Raw genomic sequence first — 7,022 nt, 5'->3', positions numbered from 1 at the left:
TAACGTATTTTTGGACCATCAATTTTTAATATTTTCAATATATATTGATCTACATTATTTTTTAAGTTAAAAATTTTATAAATAAAAATAAAAATATATTTTAAAACTATCACAAAATTTTTTAATATTAAAATCATATTTCTCGACACCATTTAAAAATAGGCTCTAATTTGATTTGATTGTTTAGAGCCTAGGCTCTATACAAACCGCACGCACCCTGAAGATGTCACCGCACGCACCCTGAAGATGTCAAAGGGACGATTGTTCAACTTTTCTCATCGAATAACGATTACATGGAATCTCTAACTATTTATTACATGCTCCCGTGGTCCTTGGGTAAAACCCCAACCTACAAGTATTTACGACACCCGGAAACCTGAACATCAGAGAACAATTTTTGAGTTAACGCGTTTTATGTGCGCCTTAAAAAAAATTAAAAATAAAAATAAAATAAAGAGATACACTTACTTTGACATCCATTGAAATTAATGCCTTTAAAAAATTCCTTCAAATTTTTTATTTTATGTTCTTACTATTGTTTTTTGAATTTATTTATTAAAATGCCTCGATTTGAGACGATGAAGGTCTAAAGTTTAATTTTCCACTCAGTTCCAACCATCTCCAACGTTCAAGTTGATGTCTTCGGAACAAAAACAAGCAAAATCAGTTTCCAATAAAACGTTTCAAACCTCAATTTAGACGTTGAAAGTAGAAGTTAATGTTTGGAAACTTTAACTTTGGATCTTTGAAAAATAAAATTTCAAAATAGGAAAAAGTATGTATGTAAAATCAAAATTTTGGTAGATTTCAATGCAAAGGACATCAGTGAAAATTTCTCAAGAAATAACATCCTGAGTTTCAGCCGTCTAATTTAGATTTAATTATTTAAAAAATCAAATTTCATTTTTTTTTTAATAATGATCATGTATTAATTCAAATGCGGAATTCATTTCAATTCTAAATACTAAGTATGTCCGTTTATGGTGTGAAAATACTTATCAATCCTGAGTTCTCCACAAAATATCTAAGAACTTCAATATCGATCAGCACCAGCTTACCATGATTTGACCCAAACTCTAGCCCAACTGATACCATTTGTGGCCAAATTAGATGGAATTCTCAGGAAAAAAAGAAAAAAAAATTATATGTTGACGCGATTAAAGGGTAAATTTTACATGAACCATTTATACCCATATTGTCCGATGTCACCAAATCCGGAAACACGATGCTATTTAATCTCAAAGTTTTGAAGCATATTTTTCTTGTTGAGATTGATCTATCGTTACTCTTACTTTTGTTTTGTGCCCTCAAGCCTCTCCTCAAATAATACATTAACTTGCTCCATTTAGTCAATTAAAACATATTTCAAACACTCATGCCCCTATCCTTAAGGCTACAACTTGAATTAGGGCCATTTTCCACTTAGTTTTGTTAAACCGTGAATCTTATAGTTTTGTCGTATTTTGGTATTTAAGACTTAATAATATTCCATTTTTAATAGTATTATATTACAAATATTACTATAAGACAATAATGTAAGTTTAAATCAATGGTTTAAAAAGTGGATCGGTGACCCGGATCGAGCACTTCAAAAACCGATATTCTCTTTTTATTTCACATTGGGGATCCATGGTGTTGAAAAATGTCTTCAAATAGCATGCCCTCTTAATGTTGTGCTTTGAGAGAAGCAAGAAGGACAACATTCAAAAAATTTCCCCTGGCTTTATTTCTTTTTTCTTTCTAGCCACAGGACCACGTGAACGCCGAGGAGATCCACGCAATGTTGTAACTAGGATGCTCAGACATTTGGGTGCAATGTACAGGTCCATCTATGGAGACATTAGGTGGGGAAGAGACTTTGAGGGATCTTGTAGAAGTCCTCACCCTCAAGGGACTATTTGTGATTTTGGCAGCTGAGTATTTTGTGTAGACCTCATTGGTCAGAATCAAGCCTATCTAAGGGCCAAGCGCTATGAGCCTTTGGTCGGTGTTGTTTGCTGCTACACCAGGTTTACTTTTGACAATCAAGGTACCTCGGTGGGCCCGCATCTTATTGGGTGCAGTTGGGGGCTTTTTGTTGGCCTGTCCCGAAAGTCTGGGACTGTCAGCTTTTGGCAAGGTGACCTCATGGAAAGGCATCACCCTAAAGTCTCTGGCAAGTTCCACCATGGCTTTGTCAGTTTCTTTCCTTCGTGAGCGTCTTTAGAATTTTGAAGGGATCTTTCGGTCAAACTCCTAACCCTCAGGGACTCTTTTTTTTATTTTAAGGGGTCTATTGTTCATCGCCCTACCCTCAGGGACTCTTTTTTATTTTGAGGGATCTATTGTTCATCGCCCCTACCCTCATGGACTCTTTCTTATTTTGGAGGGATCTTTCAGTCATCGTCCTCACCCTCAAAGACTCTTTTTTATTTTGAGGGATCTATTGTTCATCACCCCTACCCTCAGGGACTCTTTTTTATTTTGAGGGATCTATTATTCATCGCCCCTACCCCTAGGGACTCTTTTTTGTTTTGGAGGGATCTTTCGATCATAGTCCTCACCCTCAAGGACTCTTTTTTATTTTGAGGGATCTATTGTTCATCGCCCCTACCCTCAGGGACTCTTTTTTATTTTGAGGAATCTATTGTTCATCGCCCTTATCCTCAGGAACTCTTTTTTATTTTGATGTTTGGGAGATCTTGTGAGGCTCTCACTCTGGGGTGAGCCATCTTGTGTTTTTTATTGGGTCCTGACAGATGATGATTTTGTGTGGACCTCATTAGCAAGAATTGTGCCTGTTTGGCAATTAGGTGCCGGCTAAGGCTATGATGCTACGTCAACCTGCTTTATTGGTCCAAGCGCCCTTTGCGAGTTTTCACCTGGACTGGGGAAGTGGCGTCGTAAAGAAGGTTTTCACTAACCTCCTTTATTTTTGGGATTTTTTACCCATGACCTTGCAGCCATGTCCACCCTTTTCTTCCATTTTTGCTCACGGCGCCCTTTCGGGTTTCACCGTGCTGGGGTTTTATTTTCACGGAACTCTTTTACTCATGATTTCCTGAGCATGCCCATCTGTCATTTTTACTCATGGTGTTCCCTTATGCAGGTATACTTCATGCCCATTTTTTTGTGAAGGCATGTTTAGGGTCATGCCTTCGAGACCTGTACGAAGCCTTTTAACGTTATGCGGCCAGGACGTGCACTGCAGTTTAAGGTCATACAGCTGGACCATGGTGGGGTTGGATAATAGTCTATAGAGGCCATAGAGAGAGTGTGGTGGTGGTTTTGACTCATTTTGGGGAGACGGTACGAGGCTACCTATGAAAAGTGGAAGATGTATGAATGGAAGATGAAGAGTGATGACCCACTAGCTTATGACAGTGTGGATGGCGGGATGGTTCGCCATTTTATGAGCATAGGTGAGACTCATTAGGGAATGATGAATAATAATAATGAAGTGAATGGATTCACTGGGGAAATGATGAAGGTGGTGCGCGCATAAGAATAGGTCGGTTAGGGAAAGGCGTGCATGGAGATGCATGTAAAGGGGATGTCCGCATGTGTGGGGACGTCTTTAAGGTCATGCCTCCAGGACCTGAGTAAAGCAGTTTAACGTCATGTAGTCAGGACGTGTACTATGGTTTAAGGTCATATAGCTTGGACCGTGGTTATGTAATTTAAAGTCATGAAACTAAGACCATGCAATTTAAGGTTGTGCAACTTGACCTCCGCTACAGTTTAAGGCCATACAATATGGACCATGGTGCTTAGCCTTTTAACGTCATGTGGTCAGGACATGCACTACAGTTTAAGGTCATACAACTGGACCATGGTTATGTAGTTTAGAGTCATGCAATGAGGATTGTGCAGTTTAAGGTCGTGCAACTAGACCTCCGCTATGGTTTAAGGTCATATAGTTTGGACCATGCAGTTTAGGGTCGTGCACTTAGATCATTTAGGTGAGCTATCGTGTAAGTTAAGCTCCATGAGAAATAAGTTTGTGAGTGGAAATCCGACTCCCTAGGGATAAAATGGTTAAAACCATCAAGAGGTTTAGATGAAGAACTAGACTTCACTAAGGATTAGGGGACAAGTATGATTCCCTAAGGTGAAAGATGGAATTCCATGGCTCATGGGAAAGTAACCTAACTCCTGGGGACAGGATAAATTGGTGCGCGACTGACCCAAGGGGATTGAAGGGGTAAGCATGACTCCACGGGGAGAATGAGCAATGGTATGTATGTAACTCCGTTGAGAATGACAAGTCAGAGCATAGGTGCAACCCCACTGGGGATTGAAGAGATAAGAATGACCCTAACTCCACTGGGGATAATGGGCTGCTATACGGATGTGATTCCTACTGGGGATGAGGGAGGTGCGTCCATTTCATCAATTAAAGTCATTCACATGGACTATTTGTCACGTCGTTTTAACATCTTGTCGCTTGGACCATGGCTAAGCAGTTTAAAGTTCTGCACCTAAGACCATGCAGTTTAAAGTCCTGCACCTAAGACCATGCAGTTTAAGGTCGTGCAACTAGACCTCCACTATAGTTTAAGGTAATATAGTTTGGACCATGGTGCTAAGCCTTTTAATTTCAAGCGGCTAGGACGTGCACTATATTTTAAGGTCATATTGCTGGACCATGTTATGCAGTTTAGAGTCATATAATGAGGATTGTGCATGATTAGGTGCCTCGATCTCGCCTTCCAGATCTAGATGATCTGGTGGCACGTATCTCGAGTTTTTTGCAAACCTGGGATTTGAGATCGCTCTCTTAGAACCTTCCTCAGGAGCAAAGGTAGGTATACCAACTGATGAGAAAGAAATTTAAGGTAGGTTCGGAACTTACTCGGGCTGGCTCATGTGGGCGCCCTCTTAGATCACGAAGAAAGCTCCCCAACTGCATTAGCTGGTTCGGAATCGCTTCCCTGGACCTGCAATCCTCTTGTTTTCTGCATAACACTTCTATAGTTAATTGGCGAGACAAGTGGGTCGAAGATACCCACCCTTGTCTTAGGGCATTGTAGGGTCATATGAGGGAGTGATGAAATGCAAGGCTTTCAATAATGACAGAAAGGAGAAGAAAACTTGACAAAGGAGCGAGCCTAGCATGACGGCCGAAAAGCTACTGATTCAGCGTGGTAGCAAGAGGGTCATGGTTCTCAAGACCAGCACGGCATTAGTACTACTCTAAACAGAGATCGATATGGCAGCGCTAGGCTAGGTTTACCCTCAATCAAGTAAGGGGAGAAAAGAATGAGGAGACGAAAAGAGAGCGAAAGGGAAGAGAGTGAGACTACAGAGGGGATAGGATCCCAATGGCTCTAGATGTTTCCACCTATGATCGTGGAGTAACAGTGTCACGACCCTGGAATGGCGTTAGACCTTACTGCTCATAGCTAGAGAGTAAGTAAAGTACTACAGACAGTTCTAGACATCGCCGTTGGCAATATAAGAAGGTAACACGCGCCTGCGCGGGCGGCCATAGCCTCTCATGGAGTGCACGATGATAGCCATTTGTGAAGCGGGCAGCGGTAGTTCTCATGAGATGCACGTCGACAGGCGTGGGACACAAGGGAGATGGCGATGAGCACTGAATGCATGGAGAAAGCTCGCGGATGGCGATGGGCACCGAGTATGTGAAGGAAGCTCACGGACGGCGATAGTTGCTGTCGAGGCCTCTAACGGGCGGCGATAGGTATCGCCGTCTGTGATAGGTGCGCAACAAGGGAAGACCCCTGCAAGCAGCAACGAGTTTCACCGTCTGGGCTCTTCACTGAGACTCGAAGCCACGCTATGGACGGCGATGAGCAACGCTATCTATAGGCCTCACTAGGAGAGAGACAGATGAACAGAAGGGTAAGAAGATTTGTGCATGGCACTGCCATCACCACCTGTGAGAGCACAAGAGAGGCATGCACGACACTGCCACTGCCGCACATGGCCTCTGCGAGGAACTCGAATAGAGAAGAGGAAGAAGAAAGAGAGGAAGAGAAGGAAGAAGAAGAAAGGGAAGAAAAGAAAAGGAAGAGAGAGAAGATCTACCTCAGGCTAGGGATACCGATCAAAAGTTTCTCTCACCTTGCTCTCTCTCTCCAAACGTGATCCAATAATGATAAGAAAGAGAAACTGTATTAAGTAAAAACTCTCTCTTTTGTGAGGGATTGAGTCCTTTGGTGCGTACAATGATGATACGTATATATAGAATTTACCCCAAACATGGGTGGACGATCAAAAGTAACCCTAATTGCTGAAAATTAAGATTAAATTGAATTAAAATAAATTATAAAATAAGGTGCAAAATGACAGATTGGCCCCTTCCTAACAATTTGTGGAATTTCAAAACAATCCATGTGTTGTCCCAGAACTTGCGTGATCTGGCATGGGTGATCCGGGGTTGTTCTGATGCCCAGTTGATCAACAGATGATTGTTTTCTTATAAGGTTTGGCATGGCGATCGGTTGGATGCCAACATCGAGCCATGGATTGTGTTTTTAGTGCACGATCATGTGACTTAAAATTTGAATGAATCTTGAAACTTCGGATCGATTGTGTGCTCGTTCCTTAATGTATTTCTATGATTTCTTCATTGGAGTACGTTGAGCATGCCATCATGATCACAGGGCAACAAACGCAGCTGGATTCCATGTTTGGACGATGATTTTGCGACCTTGGAATTTTGCCCACAATTTGTAATTTTGGCGACAGAATTTGCTATGGCTTCGTTGGCTTCGTGTGCGGAATCCGATCGTTCATCATGAACAGGGTTCAGGTCAAAGATGGCCCGAGACCTTACGCACGCAATGAAATTGGTCTCACATCGATCGGGCTTACGAGTGATGTGATTTGGCCACTCGAGCGAGGAACGATGCTGCCGAATTTCTTGCACTTTCTTCACAGATCAACAACTTCTCTCTAGGTTTTCTTCACGCTAGGGTATCGTCATTGGGTGCGCGACATATTGAATCGCTCGTTTTGATGCGATGAACATGCTCACCAAATTTGAGCATGATCTAAATTGAGAAGGGTGAGATATG

The sequence above is a fragment of the Amborella trichopoda genome, chromosome 9 (assembly GCF_054954075.1).
Source record: "Amborella trichopoda isolate Santa Cruz 75 chromosome 9, AtrichopodaSantaCruz75HAP2 v2.0, whole genome shotgun sequence".
Classification (NCBI taxonomy): domain Eukaryota; kingdom Viridiplantae; phylum Streptophyta; class Magnoliopsida; order Amborellales; family Amborellaceae; genus Amborella; species Amborella trichopoda.
The sequence above is the reverse complement of the archived record's forward strand: the minus strand, read 5'-3'. Positions refer to the sequence as shown.